Here is a 23,969-nt window from a genome sequence, read left to right on the forward strand (position 1 = left end):
TGTATGGTGCTATCTACAGGGGGAACTGTATGCCGCTATCTACAGAGGGGGCTGTATGGCGTTATCTACAGGGGGAACTGTATGGAGCTATCTACAGAGGGGGCTGTATGGCGTTATCTAGAGGGGGAACTGTATGGCGTTATCTAGAGTGGGGGGATGTATGGCGTTCCCTACAGAGGGGGCTGTCTGGCGTTATCGACAGGGGGGACTGTATGGCGTTACCTACAGGGAGTCTGTATGGCGTTCCCTACAGGGGGGGTCTGTAGGGAACGCCATACAGCCCCCCCTGTAGGGAACGCCATACAGCCCCCCCCCCTGTAGGGAACGCCATACAGCATCCCCCCCCCTGTAGGGAACGCCATACAGCGTCCCCCCCCTGTAGGGAACGCCATACAGCGTTGTCCCCCCTGTAGGGAACGCCATACAGCGTCCCCCCCTGTAGGGAATGCCATACAGCGTCGTCCCCCCTGTAGCGAATGCCATACAGCCCCCCCCCTGTAGGTAACGCCATACAGCGTCCCCCCTCCCAAAAAAATGCGACCTACACTGTGCTAATAAAAGACATGTATCCCCTATCCACAGGACAGGGGATACATGTGTGATCGCTGGCAGCGATAGGGAGAACGGGGGACTGAAAGTCCCCCCAAGTTCTCCATGACTAACCTCTGACTTCCGGCGTCTGCGCAGCTCTGTAGAAATGAATGGAGTGTTGGTCACGCATGCGCACAGGCGGGACCGGCGCTCTATTCATTTCTACGGAGCTGCCGACACAGACCCCGGAAGTCCGAGGTTTGTGATGGAGAACTTCAGGGGACATTCAGTTCCCCGTTCTCCCTATCGCTGCCAGCGATCACACATGTATCCCCTATCCTGTGGAGATCCTGTGGATAGGGGATACATGTCTTTTGCTTAATGGCAGAGCAGGGAGATACCTCCCTGCTCTGCCGTACTGTTCAGTGGCGTCCCGCTGTAGCAGCCATAGCGGCTGCTAGCGGAGCCTCCGGCCATGGTGGGGGCCCGTGCCGGCGGGCGACACGGGCCCCCTCATGCCGCGGGCCCCGTAGCAGCCGCTACTGCTGCTACGGAGGTAGTTACGCCACTGCTGTCTGATGTAATTCCAAATTCTTCCACATACTTCAGGGTGGTCTTTAGTCCTGGTTAATATGGGAAATTCTAGTATGGACATGTTGGAATATACTACGATTGAGTATTTTTGTCTTCAGATCAGTGGTGGCCAACCTGCCACATTATAGACCTCAAATATAGACCTTGACTCATGAGAGGGCGACCAATCTTGCTTACATCTGTATGGGACAGCCATGCACACACACATACATACAAGGTATATGACACCCATACACACACACACACACACACACACACACACACACACACACACACACAGTATAGGACAGCCATACACACAAATACAAGGTATTGGACAGCCATATACACACACACACACACACACACACACACACACACACACACACACACACACACACATGCTCTGCAGACCATATAACTTAAAGGCGTTTTCCTATCTTAGACACTTAAGGCATATCCACAGGAAATGCCAAAAATGTCTGATAAATGTGGGTCCCAGATCCGCACCTATATCTAGAACTGACCGCAGAAACCAGGCGGAGACAAGTGGAAGGAGGGTCACACATGCGCGCTGCTCTCTACATTCTGTTCAATGGGAGAGATGCTCAGCTGTTTCCATAACAACCATACAACAGAATAGAGAGAGCTGCGCGCACGTGCGACAAGGTTCTCCACTGGTCTCCGCCTGGTTTCTGCGGTTAGTATTTGATATAGGGGCCACACAGCCCCCCCCGTATAGTGCCCCACAGCCCTCCTAGTAGATAGTGCCACACAGCTCTCCCCCTGTATATTGCCACACAGCCCCCCACTGTAGATAGTGCTAGCGATGCCAACGGACATGAGGGGGCCCGTGCAGCCCGGCCCATAAATGTTATGTGCTGGGCAGCATGGGCCCCCTCATGCCGCGGGCCCCATAGCAACCACTATGTTTGCAAAAGTCCTCCCCTAGAGGATTGGGGACCTGAGCAATTGTCCAGTTTGCACCCCCCTAACGCCGTCCCTTCCTACAAGAGTAAGCAGCGGGGCAGGGAGACAATGTCTCTCTGCTCCGCTGCCGGATAAAAGCAGCTCGCTGCCTGGGCACACCAGAGGATTCTCCGGTGGGCCAGTCCGACGCTTAAAATGGTATGGGACAGCCATACACAAGATATGGGACAGCCATACACAAGCACACACACACAAAAAGTATGGGACAGCCATACACACACACACAATGTATGGGACAACCATACACACACACAAACATGCTATGGCACAGCCAAAAACACACACACATATATACGCACAATACATGGGACATTCATACACATGTGCAAATGGTATGGGACAGGGATACACACACATATACGGCTTGTATTTATGGCTACACTTGCAAATATTAATTTTTTTGGGCAAGATACATAGCAGACCACAAAAATGTCAACATCGTCTTCTGCCACTTCCTTGTTTTGGTCCAGGAGAAAAAAAGAACATAAGATCGGTCAGATAAGAGATGTTCTTTATGATCTGGCAAAACACTTAATGTACAGGAGCGCCCCAGTCCCATCATGAACCTGTGGAAGTCTGCACAGTACACACATATGGTCAGTGGCATACAGAGAAAAGAGGTCCTGCCATAGCAAAGATAAAAGTGGGCCTCAATTATTATGTTAATTTATTGTTTGTTTTCCATTCCATGCCATTTCCATGACTCTTGGGTCAATTCCCAATAAAGTTCCTGAACAGCTATTAGCAATTTAAAAGGTATATATTTTTGAAAAAAAATAATATAAAAATGGATATAGGAAAGTGCTACTCAGGATAAGGATAAGCAGGGTGATAATAAAGGTAGTGTAAAGGATCTGCCAGGCACTGCGGGGTTAACTCCCAGAACTAATCAGTCAGCACCTGAGAATACATCCCTGAGACTGACTCCTGCTTCCACCATTCAGGCTGGCAGGCTTAGGAGTGGGAGAGCCTATCGTAACCTGGCCAGACTCAGCTAGCTCCCGCCCTCGGTCTATTTAAGCCTGCACTTCCTGTCCCTCGGTGCTTGTTATTGCTTTGGTTTCCTTCCTTGTGGTTCCTGGCCCAGCTACAGCTCCTGCTATTTTTGATCCTGCTCCATACCGACCCTGGCTTACCGACTACTCTTCTGCTTTTCGTTTGGTACCTCGCACACTCCTGGCTTGACTCGGCTCGTTCACCACTCTGGTTGCTCACGGTGTTGCCGTGGGCAACGGCCCCTTTTCCTTGCTTGTGTTCCTTGTATGTTTGTCGTGTTTGTCGTGCACTTACTGAGCGCAGGGACCGCCGCCCAGTTGTACCCCGTCGCCTAGGGCGGGTCGTTGCAAGTAGGCAGGGACAGAGTGGCGGGTAGATTAGGGCTCACTTGTCCGTCTCCCTACCCCCTGCCGTTACATAATAACAAGCCCATACCTAGTCTACCCCTGGTCCCTGACACCACTATGGATCCCCGTGAGACCCTGGCTCAGCAAATGCAGGGTCTCTCCCTACAGGTCCAGGCCCTGGCTCAGAGGGTCAACCAGCCTGATGCTACCCTGGTAGTTCCCCGCACCGCACCTCTTGAACCCCACCTCAAGTTGCCCGACCGGTTCTCAGGGGACCGGAGGACTTTTCTCTCCTTTCGGGAGAGTTGTAGGCTTTACTTTCGTTTAAAGCCTCATTCCTCAGGTTCTGAGAGCCAGCGGGTGGGTATAATTATGTCCCGGCTCCAGGAAGGGCCCCAAGAGTGGGCCTTCTCCTTGGCTCCTGACGCCCCTGAACTTTCCTCCGTTGATTGTTTCTTTTCTGCTCTCGGACTTATTTATGACGAGACTGACAGGACTGCCTTTGCCGAGAGTCAGCTGGTGACCTTAAGTCAGGGTAAGAGACCTGTTGAGGAGTATTGCTCTGACTTTCGGAAGTGGTGCGTAGCTTCTCGGTGGAATGACCCTGCCTTAAGGTGCCAGTTTAGGTTGGGTCTGTCGAATGCCCTGAAAGACCTGCTAGTTAGCTATCCCTCTTGTGACTCCCTAGACCAGGTTATGGCTTTAGCGATACGACTTGACCGACGTCTCAGGGAACGACAACGTGAACGTTTATGTGTTTTCTCCTCCGACTCCCCCATGATGCCTCCCGAAGCTCCGTTGCTTCGTTCCTCCCCGAAAGATTCAGAGATACCTATGCAACTCGGGGCCTCCGTGTCCCCCCAACAACGTAGAGAATTCCGCAGGAAGAATGGTCTCTGCTTCTACTGTGGGGACGACAAGCATCAAGTGAACAACTGTCCTAAGCGTAAGGTTGCAGCCAGAGAACTTCCGCGTCTAAGTGATCATCGGGGAGGTCACTTGGGCGCACAGGTATTTCCCGTAAATATGAAACGTACTAAGATCTTGCTTCCCTTTCAGGTCTCTTTTGGTGGTAGGTCTGCTACCGGCAGTGCTTTCGTGGATTCAGGGTCCTCTACTAATATCATGTCTGTGGAATTTGCTATGTCCCTTGCTATGCCTCTTATTGATTTGCCTAAACCTGTCCCGGTAGTGGGTATCGACGCCACTCCTCTTGCTAATGGTTATTTTACACAGCATACCCCTGTTTTTGAACTCCTTGTTGGCTCCATGCATTTGGAGCAATGCTCTGTACTGTTGATGCAGGGATTATCGTACGATTTGGTGCTAGGTCTTCCCTGGTTGCAGTTGCATAATCCTACGTTTGACTGGAATACTGGGGAGCTAACCAAATGGGGTAATGAATGTTGTACGTCATGTTTTTCTGTTAATTCTATTTCTCCCCCTAAGGAGGCGAATACGCTACCCGAGTTTGTTCAGGACTTCGCTGATGTTTTCTCTAGGGAGGCCTCCGAAGTGTTACCTCCTCATAGAGAATACGATTGCGCTATCGAATTGGTACCAGGAGCTAAGCTTCCTAAGGGTAGGATATTTAATCTTTCTTGTCCCGAACGTGAAGCTATGAGAGTGTATATCCAGGAATCCCTGGCCAAGGGTTACATTCGTCCCTCTTCTTCTCCGGTAGGTGCTGGCTTCTTCTTCGTGGGGAAGAAGGATGGTGGTCTTAGGCCATGCATTGACTACCGTAGCCTGAATAAGGTCACGGTAAGGAACCAGTATCCCCTTCCTTTGATTCCTGATCTCTTTAATCAGGTTCAGGGGGCCCAATGGTTTTCTAAATTGGATCTACGGGGGGCGTATAACCTTATTCGCATCAAAGAGGGGGATGAGTGGAAGACTGCGTTTAACACGCCTGAAGGCCATTTCGAATACCTCGTCATGCCCTTTGGGTTGTGTAATGCCCCTGCGGTCTTCCAGAATTTCATAAATGAGATTTTGAGAAATTACCTGGGGATTTTTCTGGTAGTGTACCTTGATGACATACTGGTGTTTTCCAAGGACTGGTCCTCCCACGTGGAGCATGTCAGGAAGGTGCTCCAGGTCCTTCGGGAAAATAAACTGTTTGCCAAAACCGAAAAATGTGTGTTTGGGGTACAGGAGATTCCATTTTTGGGTCAAATCCTCACTCCTCATGAATTCCGCATGGACCCCGCCAAGGTTCAGGCTGTGGCGGAATGGGTCCAACCTGCCTCCCTGAAGGCGTTACAGTGTTTTTTGGGATTTGCTAATTATTACAGGAGATTTATTGCTAACTTCTCGGTCATCGCTAAGCCCCTTACGGACCTCACTCGCAAAGGTGCTGATCTCCTCCACTGGCCTCCTGAGGCTGTCCAGGCTTTTGAGGTCCTTAAGAAGTGCTTTGTCTCGGCCCCGGTGCTGGTTCAGCCCAACCAAATGGAGCCATTTATCGTGGAAGTTGACGCATCTGAGGTGGGAGTGGGGGCTGTCTTGTCCCAGGGTACCAGGTCCCTCACCCATCTCCGCCCCTGTGCCTACTTCTCCAGGAAGTTTTCGCCAACTGAAAGTAACTATGATATTGGCAACCGCGAACTCTTAGCCATTAAATGGGCATTTGAAGAGTGGCGCCACTTCCTGGAGGGGGCTAGGCACCAGGTAACGGTCCTTACCGACCACAAGAATCTGGTGTTCCTAGAATCTGCCCGGAGGCTAAACCCGAGACAAGCTCGATGGGCGTTATTTTTTACCAGATTCAATTTTTTGGTTACCTATAGGGCTGGGTCTAAAAATATTAAGGCTGATGCACTGTCGCGTAGCTTCATGGCCAGCCCTCCTTCGGAGGAAGATCCTGCTTGTATTTTGCCTCCAGGTATAATCATTTCCTCGATCGATTCTGATTTAGTCTCTGAAATTGCTGCTGATCAAGGTGCAGCTCCCGGGAACCTTCCTGAGAACAAGCTGTTTGTTCCCCTGCAATTCCGGCTAAGGGTACTTAGGGAAAATCATGACTCCGCACTATCTGGCCATCCAGGCATCCTGGGTACCAAACACCTCATTACCAGAAATTATTGGTGGCCTGGGTTGCCTAAAGACGTTAAGGCCTACGTCGCCGCTTGTGAGGTTTGTGCTAGGTCCAAGACTCCCAGGTCCCGACCAGCGGGCTTACTGCGTTCGTTGCCCATTCCCCAGAGACCTTGGACACATATCTCCATGGATTTTATCACTGATTTGCCTCCATCCCAAGGCAAGTCGGTGGTGTGGGTGGTGGTGGACCGCTTCAGTAAGATGTGCCACTTTGTGCCCCTCAAGAAACTACCCAACGCCAAAACGTTGGCTACCTTGTTTGTCAAACACATCCTGCGTCTCCATGGGGTCCCTGTCAATATTGTTTCGGACAGAGGGGTACAATTTGTTTCATTGTTTTGGAGAGCCTTCTGTATGAAGTTGGGGATTGATCTGTCCTTCTCCTCTGCCTTCCATCCTGAAACCAATGGCCAAACGGAGAGGACTAATCAGTCCCTAGAACAATACTTAAGGTGTTTTGTCTCTGACTGTCAATTTGATTGGGTCTCTTTCATTCCCCTCGCCGAATTTTCCCTTAATAACCGGGTCAGTAACTCGTCTGGGGTCTCTCCTTTTTTTTGTAATTTTGGGTTTAATCCACGGTTCTCCTCCGTTTCACCTGGTAGTTCCAACAATCCTGAGGTAGAGGTCGTTCATCGGGAACTGTGCACAGTCTGGGCCCAGGTTCAGAAAAACCTAGAGGTGTCCCAGAGCGTACAAAAAACTCAGGCTGATAAAAAACGTTCTGCTAACCCCCTGTTTATGGTCGGGGATCTGGTGTGGTTGTCGTCTAGGAACTTGCGTCTCAAGGTTCCGTCCAAGAAGTTTGCTCCCCGGTTTATTGGGCCGTATAAGGTCATTGAGGTCCTCAATCCTGTCTCCTTCCGGCTGGAGTTACCCCCGTCTTTTCGGATACACGACGTGTTTCATGCCTCCCTCCTCAAACGCTGCTCCCCGTCCTTGGCTCCCTCGAGGAGACCTCCTGTTCCCATCCTCACCCCGGAGGGGGTGGAATTCGAGGTGGCCAGGATTGTGGACAGCAAGATGGTCCAAGGCTCCCTCCAGTACCTGGTCCATTGGAGAGGATACGGGCCCGAGGAGAGGACTTGGGTACCCGCCCGGGATGTTCACGCTGGGGTATTGGTCAGGAGGTTCCACCTGCGTTTCCCCAGTAAGCCAGGTCCACTTAGAAAGGGTCCGGTGGCCCCTCATAAAAGGGGGGGTACTGTAAAGGATCTGCCAGGCACTGCGGGGTTAACTCCCAGAACTAATCAGTCAGCACCTGAGAATACATCCCTGAGACTGACTCCTGCTTCCACCATTCAGGCTGGCAGGCTTAGGAGTGGGAGAGCCTATCGTAACCTGGCCAGACTCAGCTAGCTCCCGCCCTCGGTCTATTTAAGCCTGCACTTCCTGTCCCTCGGTGCTTGTTATTGCTTTGGTTTCCTTCCTTGTGGTTCCTGGCCCAGCTACAGCTCCTGCTATTTTTGATCCTGCTCCATACCGACCCTGGCTTACCGACTACTCTTCTGCTTTTCGTTTGGTACCTCGCACACTCCTGGCTTGACTCGGCTCGTTCACCACTCTGGTTGCTCACGGTGTTGCCGTGGGCAACGGCCCCTTTTCCTTGCTTGTGTTCCTTGTATGTTTGTCGTGTTTGTCGTGCACTTACTGAGCGCAGGGACCGCCGCCCAGTTGTACCCCGTCGCCTAGGGCGGGTCGTTGCAAGTAGGCAGGGACAGAGTGGCGGGTAGATTAGGGCTCACTTGTCCGTCTCCCTACCCCCTGCCGTTACAGGTAGATTTATTTGGAAAAACGGGCAACGCGTTTCAACACAGAACCTCTGTTTTGATCAGGCCAGGCCAGGTTTTGCGTTGCCCGTTTTTTCAAATCTACCTTTATTATCACCCTGCTTATCCTTATCCTGAGTAGCGCTTTCCTGTATCCATTTTTCTGTATATTTTTTTCAAAAATATATACCTTTTAAATTGCTATTTCTCGCGGCACTACATATTTGTTGCCGGCATCTGGATATCGAAAGCTGCAACCTAGTTTTACCACTGCCTACTTCCTGAGGTTGTACCTGCCAGTACAAACTACCGTAGGTGAGTGTATTCACTTACCATTACTACAAATTACCCTACCTATCAGGTTTATCTTGCACTATGTGGCGCTGTGTACATTTTTTTTCTTTCCAGACACCACTGAACAGCTTATTACCACCTAATAGCAAAGGGTATGGAAACCAACTAGGGTGGGGCCCCCTCTCTTCAAGGGCCCTATAGCAACTGCATGATCTTCCTCTATATTATGCACACTCTTGACTTAGATCATCCAGAATGCATATATATTTCCATGACTGTATGACATGTCAGAAGTTTGTCAAACATTTAGTTACTCTTTAATTTTTCATATACAGGCATACCAATATAATGTACAATATATAAATCATGGAATATACAGTAAAATTCCTTTAATCCGACAATAATGAGACTTCATGGGTGTCGGTTATCAGATATTATAGATTATTGGACTATCATAGAAAAGTTAAAAAAACTTTCTTGTAAGGTTAGAGAGCCTCATATGGCTAATAATAAATACGCAAAACATTTATTGTAATCTGAGGAATCTACCAATGTGTTATGTTTGCCTGTCTTGAGCAATTAAAAAATATTATGCAGGTCTGTGCAGGATTATCCGAATTTCTTTGTTACTGGACGCCGGATTACAAGAATTTCAACGTATTATTATGTATTTATAATATATTATACGTTGATCGTCTTTTCAAACATATGATGTGAATTTTGCTACTTACTTTCAGGGCACGTATCAGTTTTACTGTAATGCGCCAGATGTACGCAAAGCAACATACAGATGTTCACAACATATCTTCTCATTCTGCAATTAAGCCTGAAACAGAGAAATGTGGAATTACGTACGTAATGTAGAATTATTTAAAATATGTTTGCTGTCATTAAAGTCTCTCTCAAGCCAAAAACTGAATTACTCATTGTTGCTGGGATTGAAACTATAATTCTCCTCTTTTCCTGTCCTTACTCGTGGTGATTCCCTATTTCTGAAATTGTGGGGTGGGGGACAGTGGCTTGCTCAATCCTGCAGTCATTAGGATGCCCATACACATTAGAAGAACGTTCTCTGATTTTGGCGGCACCAGCCGACTAGCTAATCTTTATGCGGATGTCCCCGACCAAACCCTCAATGGCAGATGTGGGGCAAAAGAAGAATCGGGCATGTTCTTTGTTTCCGCAGGAGATAAGCTGCTTCCAGAGCGGCTTATCCCCCCTTTCGAAACACATTCATGCTCAGCAGAGCAGAGTGTGCATGTGTATGGGGGAGTTGGGAGGAATAACCGAACAAGTGTTTGGCCAGCTTTCTAGTTTTTGGCTCTTACTGTCTTGCATGCAAAGATTGGTCCAGGGATAGGTATATATAAATATACACAGTTGAGTCACATTATTATGACCACCTCCTACTTTCGATGTCGGCAGCGCATAGCCAATGAAGGCAGTGATTTGTCGTGGCCTGGCTTTGTGGGTATATAAGGTGAGTGATGGGCTGTCTGAACACATATCACTCATTGTTGCCATGGGTAAAAGAGGCAATTTATCAAAGTTGCAAAAAGGGATTATTATTGGCTTTCGGCCCAAGGGTGGCAGTAATTCTAACAGCGCAGTTTGTGAACTGTATGCGTGCTGCTGTGGTGAAAGTGTATCGTGAGTGTATTGGGACAAATGGCACCACTGGGAATAACTGACGTGGAAACTGCGGCGCACCATGCGCCATTGATGTGAGAGGTGAACGTAAGCTACGAAGGTGTGCGAGGGACGAACGACACACTACAATGGAGCAGCTCACCGTGAAATTCAACCAGGGGGCTACCAGACGTGTGTCTAAAACAACAGTTCGGAATTGGACCACCGATGATTGCCTTCTCCGATGAGTCACGTTTTCTGCGTCATCAAACGGATGGACCTTGGCGTGTCAGGCAAGAAACATCAGAGAACAAACACCAGGCAACCATTGCTGGAAGAACACAAGCTGGTGGCGGCAGCGTTATGGTCTGGGGAATTTTTTCATGGCATTCTCTGGGCCACTCACCCATGTGGAAGACTCTCTGAACCATTTGGGTATGAATCCATCGTTGCCGGTGACGTCCCCCCATACTTGCAGCTTCTCTTCCCTGGGGCAGATGGAATCTTCCAGCAAGACAATGCAACGCGTCACACAGCTAGAAATGTCCGACAGCGGTTGGAAAAGCACGACCAAGACTTCCAAGTGCTTCCCTGGCCCCCTAATTCGCCAGACTTGAACCCAATTGAGCATCTGTGGGACCACCTAGATTGTCTTGTTTGCTCTTTGGATCCTCCCCCACGCACCCTCCAGCAAATGTGTGATGCTCTGCAGTCAGCACGATGCCAGATACCTGAGACAACCGACCAGCACCTTATTGAGTCACTCCGAGCCCGTCTAGCTGCTGTTCGTGCTGCACACGGCGGTTACTCTGAATATTAGCGGGTGGTCATAATATTGTGACTCGACTGTGTATATTAGTACAATGTTGCATATAATAGAAAATTTTCTTGCTAACTATGACAATCACAGAATAAAACATCCACAGTTCCACAGTGGAAAATGTAAAAGCACAAACAATCAGAATATATGGGAAAACAAACACATTAGGCCAGAACGTGTCATACAGTCACATTTAGTTATTTTAGAAAACGTACTGCAATGTATCCTCTAGTCTAGAATGTCTTAACTTTAGTCCCCAAAAAACATCAACAGTTCTTAATTTTCATAATCTCTCACTAAGGGAGAGCTTAGCCCAATTTTTTGGGTGTACGATGACGCATCTCAAGCCACGCACGCCCTTTTATTTAAACCATACCGCTTTTTGGAGCACTTTTAAAAAGTATCTAGTAAAACACAAACATCTGGTTTGAGTAGAAATGTGCTCAAATGTGCCAGATTTTGGTGCAGTTTACGACACATTCGAGCTGCAGACACATTAGTAGCTCTGCCCCATTATATTTGTCTAAACATTGCTAATATCATATCCTCATGCCAACTTTGAAGCCTGGTTTGGGCTTTCTAGTTGCCAATGGAACAGATTAGTTTGTCATCATTGATTATGAATTCTGGACTTTACCAACAAATACAGCAAGAGAGTGTCCCAGAGTCTTCCAGACAAAGTCCATAAACATACAGGGTAGTCTTGTTTGGAATGGATGAGTTTAGTCCAGATCTTAATCCAAGTCAAGGTTCAACAATGTCAATGGCACTTCCACAAGGTTGGCCAACTGTGTTGTATAGAGTTCTGGACACATATGTTTCTACACCTATTACTGTGGCTCTTTGCCTAGCAACAGCCCAGGTGACAGCAAGGTACAGATGTAGCCATCTTTATCTTCAGTTTTAACGTGTTAAATGCAGTGTCAAGAAACTTTAACTTGACTTTTTCAATGGATTTTGTTGTGTGATATCAGGCTGCTGCAAGCTATCAGAGTCAAGATAAACTTGGCTACATCTGTATATCCTTTTACCTACAAAATGATCTAGGCAAAACATACCACTACCGTGTCTCTTAGTCTATGTTGGGTCCTGTTACTCTGATTCATTCATTCATTCACAGTATGAAAGAAAAAAATTCTTGATAAATAAGCAAGTGAGAAAAACATGGCTTCTGGGCTCAGTGGTTGGAAGATGATTAGGGGGGGGGGGGGGGTCTTTAAACCACTACTGGAACACTATGTTAGACCAATGTGACTAGTATGACATGTATGGTTGAAAAGAAACAAAAACAAAAACAAAAAAAAAAACACTTTAATTTTCCACTTGCAACATCCTGGTGTAAAGTTCAAATTCTTTACAGCAGTAAAAGTTGGAAACATCCTTTTTTTAAATTCTGATGAAAATTTCTAAAGCTGTGAATAGTCATTTCTAAAACTCTGACTCGAAAATATTAATAGATGCTGTGTTCCATAGTATTTATTACTATTATTAATAATAATAAAAATACCTGTTCTATGGCATCTATTGTGAATATTATAATTTCATTTACCATAGTATTTATTATTATTATTATTATTATTATTATTATTATTATTATTATTATTATTATTATTATTATCATTATTATTAGTAGTAGTATTAATAATAAAAATAATAATAAAAGAAAATCTCGGGAACAGATAGGGGCAACCATAAAGACTGATATCTGAAATTAATAATACAATAATTACATAATACTAATAATATAAATACATATTTAATAGTATAAGCAAGCATTTAATTAATGTAATAATTACTGTAAAAAAAATGAATTATTATACCTTTTAATAATCTTATCTAACAAATTTAAAAAAATAGTAATCAGGAAATTAAAATATTTAAATTTTTACAGTTTGCTGGAAAAAAATAAGGAATTGGTGAAATGGAAATATTTTTATGCTGTTTAATAAAGTGAAATATGTTACATTGTTTTACTTTATTTTTAGACATAAAAATAAAATAAAAAGTTACCCTAGTTTATCTCAAGCTATATCAAGCTACAATATTAATTTGTTTTAATGACCATTGTAACTTGAAAGTATTGTAAATTGAGACCATAACTCTATGGAAAACTGGTAATTGGCTCCAAAGTCCTAAAGAAAATCTACCCAAAGTAAGAAAGAACTAAGAGTAAAGAAATATAGTCAGATAAGTAATACTAATAAAGTCCTTACATAGAATCGTCAGAAAGAGCTGCAGAAAGCTGGAGAATCAGTTTCTATGTTGAGGACAGGATCTTCAGGGTCCTGTATACAGTTAAAATGGAGCCACGCTCACCCGGTGTCCAAAGGAGCATCTCGTCCTGGCACATGTAGAGAGCAGTACATATACCACTGTACGGTACTGCAGAGCGGCACTATTAGACAGCCAATCAGTGCATGGCATTAGTAATACAATGCCCACTGATTGGCTTTACTTCACAGGTAGTGAAATTATTACGCGGTTTGGATGGATTTGCCAGCCAATCACGTGCACAGCAGATTGGAACTGTCTGCAGTATGGTAAGCCGAATTTGGTACAAGTTACTATGGCTCAGGAAAGACCATTGTATGTTGAAAATATTGTAACCTGGGGCCATTGTAGCGCAAATAAGGGGAATATACAACAATATTTTAAAATATATTACAATAAAAGGAAAAAAACACAGCAATTTTGCAGAAAGTTCTACACAGAGTAAAATATCAGTACCTGCCAGCAGAATGAGCTTCTTCACTGTGAATCTCTTGAGTGGGTGAGCAGCAGTAGCAGAAAAAAATATCTCCAGGAAAATCACCCGTTTATGGGGAGGGAGGGGAGGGAGTATATAGATATTTTTTTCTCTTGGGACTTACTATACAGACATAGATTGTTCAGGTACAGCGATTTAGCACAGCTGTGTAAGAATGTACAGAATGCAATCGATAATGTAACTATTACTATACTAGTCCTTCCCAATTAATTAAAATATCATCAAAAAGTTAATTTATTTCAGTAATTCAATTCAAAAAGTGAAGCTCATATATTATATAGATTCATTACACACAGAGTGATCGATTTCCAGCATTTTTTTCTCTTAATGTTGATGATTATGGTAACAGTTAATGAAAACCCCAAATTGAGTATCAGAAAATAAGAATATTAATATAAGACCAATTTCAAAAATTATTTTTAATACCGAAATGTTGTCCTACTGAAAGGTATGTACAGTATATGCCCTCAATACTTGGTCAGGGATCCTTTTGCATGAATTACTGCATCAATGCAGAGTGGCATGGAGGTGATCAGCCTGTGGCACTGCTGAGGTGTTATCAATGCGGCGTGGCATGGAGGCGATCAGCCTGTGGCACTGCTGAGGAGTTATCAATGCGGCGTGGCATGGAGGCGATCAGCCTGTGGCACTGCTGAGGTGTTATCAATGTGGCGTGGCATGGAGGCGATCAGCCTGTGGCACTGCTGAGGAGTTATCAGTGCGGCGTGGCATGGAGGTGATCAGCCTGTGGCACTGCTGATGTGTTATGGACGCCAAGTTGCTTTGATAGCAGTCTTCAGCTAGTCTGCATTGTTGGGTCTGGTGTCTCATCTTCCTCTTGACAATACCCCATAGATTCTCTATGGGGTTTAGGTCAGGCGAGTTTGCTGGCCAATCAGGCGCAGTGATACTGTGGTTATTAAACCAGGTATTGGTACTTTTGGCAGTGTGGGCAGGTGCCAAGTCCTGCTGGAAAATGAAATCAGCAGCTGTTTGCAAAAATTTTGGCACACAGTATGACTCCGCTATTACATGACGTGATTCATAATGACCAGGTGGGCTTTATGCCATTGAGGGAGGCTCGGGATAACACTACGCGGGCTATTAATTTGATGTATAAGGCGGCCGTCACGTCCCTGCCCACATGCTTCCTCTCTACGGATGCGGAGAAGGCCTTCGACAGGGTCAACTGGGATTTTATGTTGGCTACACTGCGGCATGTCAGGCTGGGTTCCCATATGATGCAGTGGATTTCAAGTCTCTACTCCTCACCCACGGCACAGGTTAAGATGAACGGCCACTTCTCCTCTTCGCTCGCTATCTCCAACGGCACGAGGCAAGGTTGTCCCTTGTCTCCTTTAATTTTCATTTTGTGTTTGGAGCCTTTTTTGTGCCACATTCGCTCGAAATCTGGACATAGCGGGTGTTTCTTTGGGAGGACGGTGCCATAAGGTGGCCACCTATGCAGATGACCTGCTCTTTTTTCTCACTGCCCCCAGAATCTCCTTGCCCAACCTGTTGGCGGAGCTGAGTAGATACTCGAAACTTTCTAACTTTAAGATTAATTACCAGAAATCGGAGGCTCTCAACATCTCATTGCCGCAGTCCCTGGTGGATGAGCTGTCGGAGTCCTTCTCTTTTAAGTGGGTCAGGGACTCCCTTAAATACCTGGGGGTTCGGCTAACCGGAGACCTATCTCGCCTTTACGCGGTGAATTACCCTCCACTTCTTCAACGGGTGAAGAGCGATTTAGATTCCTGGACGTCGGGCACCTTCACCTGGTTTGGTAGATGTGCCATCTTCAAGATGAACATTCTGCCCCGGATTTTGTATCTCTTACAGGCCTTGCCGGTACATGTCCCACGTCCCTTCTTCCAAGCCCTGTTGTCCCTACTCCACAGATTTATATGGGTGGGGAAACCAGCACGCATCGCGCGGTCCCTGCTTTTTCGTGCCAAGTGTGATGGTGGCATTGGTCACCCGGATTTTGTCTCCTATCACCAGGCCTCTCATTTGGCACGAATATTGGACTGGTTCAGGCACACGGGGAGCAAACAGTGGGTGTCTATGGAACAGTCATTTTTTGAGGTCCCGTTGCAGGCCCTGCCCTGGTTAGGCACACATGTCCCCCTCTCGGCTCGAATGCATCCAACAATAGGGCCCACCCTGGCGGTCGCGTCCCGGCTCTTCCCTTGGAAGGAGATCTCTCCGTCCCCATCGCCCTTGTTCCCTATCTTGGGCAAACCGGCATTCCCACCGGTACAGGAGGGGGGCCCCTTCCGACACTGGTTGAGGGCGGGCAAGGGCTATGCGGATAATTTTATACAGGATTCGACCTGGATGACCGGTTCACAGCTGTTATCCTTGTCAGAACCCATCTCCTTTTCCGCCTGGCAGGTCACACAGTTAAGACATTTCATTACATCCCTATCTAACCCTCAGGCATATTCGCGAGACTACAGACGTTTCGAAAGACTATGCAGGGGCACGACCTCGGTGCACCACTCATTGTCCAGGCTCTATGCGCTGCTGATCTCCCCCTCTACCCTTTCCACACCTTCATATTTGAGTTGCTGGGAGAGGGACTTAGGTCTTACATTCACTGCAGAACAGACGGATCGTCTGTTTACTATGTCACATAAATCATCCATGGCCAGCCGAATTCAAGAAGCAGGATTTAAGATCCTGTCGCGTTGGTATAGGGTGCCTTCCAGATTGCATGCAATGATTCCGGTGGTCTCTCCGTTGTGTTGGAGATGTGGGGGCCAGGTGGGCACAATTTTGCATATCTTTTGGGAGTGCCCGCAACTGTCAGACTTTTGGACTGAGGTGTGGCGCATTTCTTCTAAATTTACGGACTTTCCTCTTCCGCGCTCTCCGGCTCTCAGGCTCTGTTCCTGCTCCATTTGTGCGAGGTCCCCTTATCTACGTACCGACGCTCGGTGGTTCGCCACTTGGGGAATGCTGCTAGGGCTTGTGTTCCCGTGTTATGGAGACAAACCTGTCCACCTACAGTGGGCATGTGGTTCGGCAAGATTCAGGAGATCATGAGAATGGAGGACCTCACGGCATCAATGAGAGGGGGCTCATGCCAAATTTATCCAAACGTGGCGTGAGTGGATTCGATTCCAATCATCCGTGGAGTATAGAACCATTATGGCCTCCTGATGCGCTTCCTAGATTTATGTGTGTGAGGTCAGCTTCCTCCCCTACCTCCCTTTCCCTTTCTCTCTGCTTCCCTTTCTTTTCTGTTCTTCTATATTTCAAGTCTGTCCTTCTTTGGTTTTATGCATGGCTGCTGGTTCGGGATGTATAAAATTTGCTGTTTCTTCCGGATTGATGCAGATGTCGGTCAGAGCTGTGTATTGTATCTCTTGCATTGCACTTATTGTTATCGTACTTACTGGCCTGTGAGACGATGTCTGTGCTGTTTATGTCGGCACTATCTTCTTCGTGTTTGAAAAATGAAAATAAAAGAATTTATAAAAAAAAGCTTGTCCGCAGAGTGAAGCATGAAGTGCTCTAAAACTTCCTGGTAGACGCTGCGCTGACTCTGGACTTGATATACAGTAACACAGTGGACCAACACCAGCAGATGACATGTCTCCCCAAACCATCACTGACTGTGGAAACTTCACACTGGACTGCAAGCAACTTGGATTGAGATCCTCTCCACTCTTCCTCCAGACTCTGGACCTTGATTTCCAAATGAAATGCAAAATTTACTTTCATCTGGAAACAGGACTTTGGACACTGATCACCAGACCAGTCCTTTTTCTCCTTAGCCCAGGTAAGACGCTTCTGACGTTGTCTCAAGGAATGCGACAGTTGTAGCCCATGTCTTGGATACGTCTGTGTGTGTTGGCTCTTGCAGCACTGATTCCAGCCGCTGTCCACTCCTTGTGAATTTCCCCCAGATTCTTGAATGGCCTTTCCTTGACAATCCTTTCAAGGCTGCGGTTATCCCTGTTGCTTGTGCACCTTTTTCTACCACACTTTTTCCTTCCTCTCAACTTTCCATTAATATGCTTGGATACAGCACTCTGTGAACCAGCAGCTTCTTTAGCAATGTCCTTTTTTTTGCTCCTTGTGGAGGGTGTCAATGACTGTCTTCTGGATAACTGTCAAGTCAGCAGTCTTCCCCATGATTGTAGGCTACTGAACAAGACTGTTGGACCATTTAAAGGCTTAGGAAACCTTTGCAGGTGTTTTGTGTTGATTGGCTGATTAGAGTGTCACACCAGGAGTCTACAATCTTGAACTTTTACCCAATATTCTAATTTTCTGAGAGACTAAATATTGGGTTTTCATTAACTGTTACCATAATCATCAACATTAAAAGAAACAAATGCTGTAAATGGATCACTGTATGTGTGTAATGAATCTATATAAGATATGAGTTTCACTTTTTGAATTGAATTACCAAAATAAATTTACTTTTTGATGATATTCTAATTCATTGAGAAGGACTAGTGTGTGTTTGTATGTGTATTGTAAGTGTCTGACTGGTGCTATACTGCCATCATTTACAGCGGTTTTATTGGCCCCTAAACCCCTGAAGATGCTACATGTTGGGTTGGGGTGCCTTACTATATTTTAATTCAATGCAATAATCTGGCAGTCACATAGAGTCTATCACTAGCGGACTACAGATGATGATTTAGACAGCAAAGAAATCGCTGTTAATGATGGCAGTATAGCACCAGTCAGACACTTAGTGTCTGCAATTCACCGTTCTGCTAGTTTACATTAATCTTTTTAACTATTGTCTGGTGCGTTATTCAATAAAGGTTAAGTTTTAATAAAATATTGCTACATAACGGGTAGTTGGCAAATGGCGCTATTTTTGCCTTTTGGCAATTAGATAATATGCAGGGAGTGCATAAGTAGGTATAAAGTTTACATAATAGGTAAATATAATAATAGGTAAACAGTTTAAATAGTATTTTATAGAATAACAAAACAATGAAAGAGAACCTTTCACCAGCCGATATGTGTGCAGCTGAGTCAGCATGTAATAGGCAGGGCTTCAGCCTCCTCCGTTATTTAGATATCGGTGCCGTTATATTTGGCGCCCGATATGTAAATAAGCCCCTGAACTGTCAATGTTTCTTTTATTGTAAGTGGCAGGGGGGCGTGATACTTAGCATAAGAGAGAATAAAAGTGTGAGCGCGTGCGTACGTGCGTGCATTCTCTCTTCAGCTCTCGGCAGACAAGGACGACAAGACTGTATGATCTTGCGAGAGAGATCACACAGCCCAACCCGCTACTGTCTGTAGCTGATTGGAATGCCAGAGTGCTAAGTATCACATCCCGCTGCCACTTACAATAAAATAAACGCCCCATTGACAGTTCAGGGGGTTATTTACATATCGGGCGCCAAATATATCGGCACTTATATCTAAATAACGGAGGAGGCTAGAAACCTGTTACGGTTCAGGTCTGAGGTAACCGTTGTATTATAGAAGATAGGTCCAATTACCCCTTTACATGAAAGGGCCGCCCAATCTGTAACCCCGGGGTGATTCAACTGTTCTTCAATTGTTGCAAGGGGGTTTTCTGTTGAGTAATAAACACAGTTGTGCCTATTAACAGCACCTGAAAGTTTGAAGTTTGCTTCATTGGACCAATTTTGTGTTTCTTTGTTCAAAATTGCCTCACAAAATTGTAATTAGACTGTTTTAAAAAATATCCCCCTGTATTTTAGCACAATATTTACAACCTCAATAATGGAACTATTCCTCTGAAAATCATAGAGAAGAGGGAAGGTGATATGTTACTGTGATTCAAGAACTTAGCTGGGGATGGTAGTCACCATCAGGGTTTATTCAGACGAACGAGTGTAAACTCCGACGTGAAATATGGCAGGTTTTCACACCCGATTTGCACCCGTGCGGGACCCGTTTTCATGGATCCCTCATAAACTTGAGTCTATTGAGGGATCAGTGAAAACGGACAAAAATAGGACATGTCCTATTTTTTCACGGCCCCTTCATACGGCCGTTAAAACAAAGGCCGCATGAACAGCCCCATAGAAATAGATGCATCCGTGTGACGATATTTATGTTCGTCCGAATAAGCGCTTAGAGTCGCAAAGGGCTTCTAGGCTCAAAACAAGTTCACGGCTACACTTACCTAATACATAGTTCATTACTTTTGACAGGAGACACTTGAGGCTGGTAGTGATAGGTTATCAAGACACAAAAAGTGAAAAACAAGCAGATTTTAAGTGTGTGTAAGTTCTATTAATGGTAAAAGTCATGTTTCAGTCCTGATTTGGTCAAAGATAGTAACAGAAAAAAACAGAGGAGCTGTTGAAGTGAAATGTCATCTTAAAATCTCTTCGCTTGGCCATATCTCTACAATCGGAGCTGAGTTTGCTCTATTTTGTCACTTTAGAAGCTTTGAAGATTTTATCTTTAGACTTGAAGCGGATGTCCACTTTTGAATATAATTTCACATATAGAATAAATCTACAAAAAAAAGTTGAATACATTTGTAAATACATTACATTACTTCTTTAATACTTATCATTCTGAGATACAGCCTATAATATACTTCAGAGCTGTATTCACAACTCTGCAGGATTCAGAGCTAAAGTCTCCCAGGATTCCTTACTGGCTGAGTATCTATACAAAGCCTATTTAGGCTTATTCACATTTTGAGAATTGACACTGTACGGTAATGTGATGTGGGAAAAGCCACTGTCCCACTTCATTATAGAAGCTCTGTTAAGCTGTTAGGGGTGTGGCTGACAACAAGATTGACGACTGTTTCCAGTAACAACTTTAACTGTAATTGATGCTCTGTACTATAATACAGATTGTAACTCAGAATCAGTAAAATAAGTAATATAATGTATCATGTATCTACAAACTTATGCAACTTATGTACATTTTTCACCGCCTGAAAGAACGATTAAAATGTCTCTTTATTAGTTAATTTGATTATAACATGGCTCAAAAGGCCCAATTATCCAATACACGCAAAAGCAAGTGGTCAGAAAAAAGAGAAGCGTCAGCGCGTGATAGTATGTGTATCCACCCATAGATCTATGGGTGGATACACATACTATCACCCGCTGACGCTTCTCTTTTTTCTGACCACTTGCTTTTGCGTGTATTGGATAATTGGGCCTTTTGAGCCATGTTTTAATCAAATTAACTAATAAAGAGACATTTTAATCGTTCTTTCAGGCGGTGAAAAATATTAATATTGAACGAAATTCAGTATCAGTTTATACAGTTAATAATTGTTATGTACATTGTTTTATTTGTGCAGCCATATTAGTTGTCACCTCTGACTAAGCTTCTCAGAAACTGATGGTAAATGTAATTTTGCCGGTTATCAATCATAACAAAGTCACAGATTAAGCTTTTATCTGAGAAGCTACTTTAAAGAGGCTCTGTCACCACATTATGAGTGGCCTATCTTCTACATAATGTGATTGGCGCTGTAATGCAGATCACAGCAGTGTTTTTTATTTAGAAATACGATCAGCTTTATGCTAATGAGTTTCTTAATGGACAACTGGGCGTGTTTTACTTTGTGACCAAGTGGGTGTTGTGGAGAGAAGTGTATGACGCTGACCAATCAGTGACCAATCAGCATCATATACTTCTCTCAATTCATTTTCACAGCACATAGTGATCTTACTATATCACTTTGTGCAGCCACATACACACACACTAACGTTATTCAAGTGTCCTGACAGTGAATATACATTACCTCCAGCCAGGATGTGATGTCTATTCACAATCCCGACACTTCTGTAGTGTTTGTGTGAGATTTACAGCAAGGCAAGCGTAATCTCGTTTTAAATGACAGGTTAAATCATAATCTCGCGAGATTACGCTTGCCTTGCTATATCACACAAACACTACAGAAGTGACGGGATTGTAAATAGACATCACGTTCTGGCTGGAGGTAATGTATATTCACTGTCAGGACACCTGAGTAATGTTAGTGTGTGTGTATATGTCCTGATAGTGAATATACATTACCTCCAGCCAGGATGTGATGTCTATTCACAATCCCGACACTTCTGTAGTGTTTGTGTGAGATTTACAGCAAGGCAAGCGTAATCTCGTTTTAAATGACAGGTTAAATCGTAATCTCGCGAGATTACGCTTGCCTTGCTATATCACACAAACGCTACAGAAGTGTCGGGATTGTGAATAGACATCACGTCCTGGCTGGAGGTAATGTATATTCACTGTCAGGACACCTGAGTAACGTTAGTGTGTGTGTATGTGGCTGCACAAAGTGATCTAGTAAGATCACTATGTGCTGTGTAAATGAATGGAGAGAAGTGGAGGATGCGTGAAGCGCAAAAAAATAGGACATGTCCTAGTTTTTCACGGACGCTTCACACGCTCCGTTGAAACGACCCCATGAGTCCGTGTGATGGCTGTTGTTTTAACGGCCGTCAAACAAACTACGTATACGCTCGTCTGAATGAGCCCTTAAACTGCCTGGTCAAAATCTGTGCTGTCTTAAATCTGCCCCAAGGTCCTGCCCCTAGTCATGAGTTGTTCATTGAAGACCTTTTACTATGTGGTCGATGAAACATTCATTGTTCTGTCCCTGGTGGTCAGTGGTGATGACCGGGGGCATTGCTAGGGTCTTAAAAGATCAGAGGCACAATCCCCGAGACATATATTTACCCGCCCCCGAAAAATAAATACATATCGGAGATAGCGTATCTAGAACACTAAGACTAAGTTAGGCTCTCTTAGCTACACCACTGGATTGAATTGGATGCATTATGTCAGCATACAGTATCACACATGATAACCTTAGGGCTCATTCAGACGAGCGTGATTCTTGTCCGTGTGCTGTGCGTTGAAACAATGAACAGCACACAGACCAATTGATATCAATAGGGCTATTCATACATGCCGTTGCGTGAAACTCACTGCATGTCCTATATTGGTGCGTAATTTTATTGAAGTCAATGAGTGCGTGAAAACCTCGGACAGCACACGTATGCACATCCATGTGCTGTTCGTGTTTCACGCATCAATTACACTGAAAAAAAAAAGTGCTTGCAAGTGCATGACAAAGCACACTTATGCAAAACGCAATGCACACGGACAGATTTACCCACATTTTATACTCAGGTAAATCTGTCACGCTCGTGTGAATGTAGCCTTAGATACGGGGCCCCAGCAGTAAGTATCCTTGTACTAAACCTCAAGGGCAAATTTGGCATTTCTGGTGCCCCAGGCAAAGTTATGTCTCGGGGCTCTAATCATAGACACCTGTAGAGTGCCCCACACAATGCCCCCTGTATATAGTGTCAAAACCCCCTGTATTGTTCCACACACATTCCCCCTGCCATACATCCCCCTTGTAGACCGTGCCATGCAGTCCCCTGTAGGTAGTCCCACATACCCACCTTGTCTCAGCAGACAGTATCATACATGATAGGCTTTATTACTACAGACTTTATTACTACCGCTTTAGTAATGGCCGCTGGCTGATTGACTGCATCCATTACTAAGGCGGGGCTTAATGTTAGCCGGTGAAAAGGCTAGCACTAACCCCCCATTATAACCCCGGTACCCACCGCTACCAGGGGTACTGGGAAGGGCTGAGTACGTTCCAGTACCCGACCATCTGTAGTGATAGCCGGGTACCGGGGCGACTGCAGGCTGGTATTATTAGACTGGGAAAGGCCAAAAACAGTGGGTCATCTCACCCTGGTATTGCTAGGATGCTTCTATGTTGTATCTGGCTATTTATGAAAAAAGGGGGGTACCAGCACAAGGTTTTTTCCATTAAAAAATATAAAACAAAATGACGTGGTGTCCCTCCCATTTTTGATAACCAGCCAGATACAACATAGCAGCTTCAGGCTAGCATTACCAGGGTGAGATGACCCACTGTTTATGGCCTTTCCCAGCCTAATAATATCAGCCTGTGGCCACCCCAGTACCCGACCATCACTACAGATGGTCAGGTACTGGATCGTACCCGGCTCTTCCTGGTACCCCTGGTGGCGGTGGGTACAGGGGTAATAATGGTGGGTTAGTGTTAGCCTCTGCAACGGCTAACATTAAGCCTCGCCTCAGTAATGGACGCTGTCAATCAGCCAGCGGCCATTACAAAGGCGGTGGTAATGAAGTTCAAAAGAAAATACAAAGAC

General features: G+C 45.3%; 1 long non-coding RNA gene across 1 annotated transcript in view; it reads left to right on the forward strand.

Annotated features, from left to right (window-relative positions):
* LOC142656471 (uncharacterized) overlaps positions 1-9,503 on the forward strand; it is a 51,869-nt gene extending 42,366 nt beyond the window's left edge. The window contains exon 3 of the long non-coding RNA XR_012849684.1: positions 9,340-9,503. This is a non-coding gene — a long non-coding RNA (uncharacterized LOC142656471). The remainder of the gene's footprint in view (positions 1-9,339) is intronic.
* The last annotated feature ends 14,466 nt before the right edge of the window (positions 9,504-23,969 follow it).

This window comes from Rhinoderma darwinii, chromosome 6 (assembly GCF_050947455.1).
Source record: "Rhinoderma darwinii isolate aRhiDar2 chromosome 6, aRhiDar2.hap1, whole genome shotgun sequence".
Classification (NCBI taxonomy): Eukaryota; Metazoa; Chordata; class Amphibia; order Anura; family Rhinodermatidae; genus Rhinoderma; species Rhinoderma darwinii.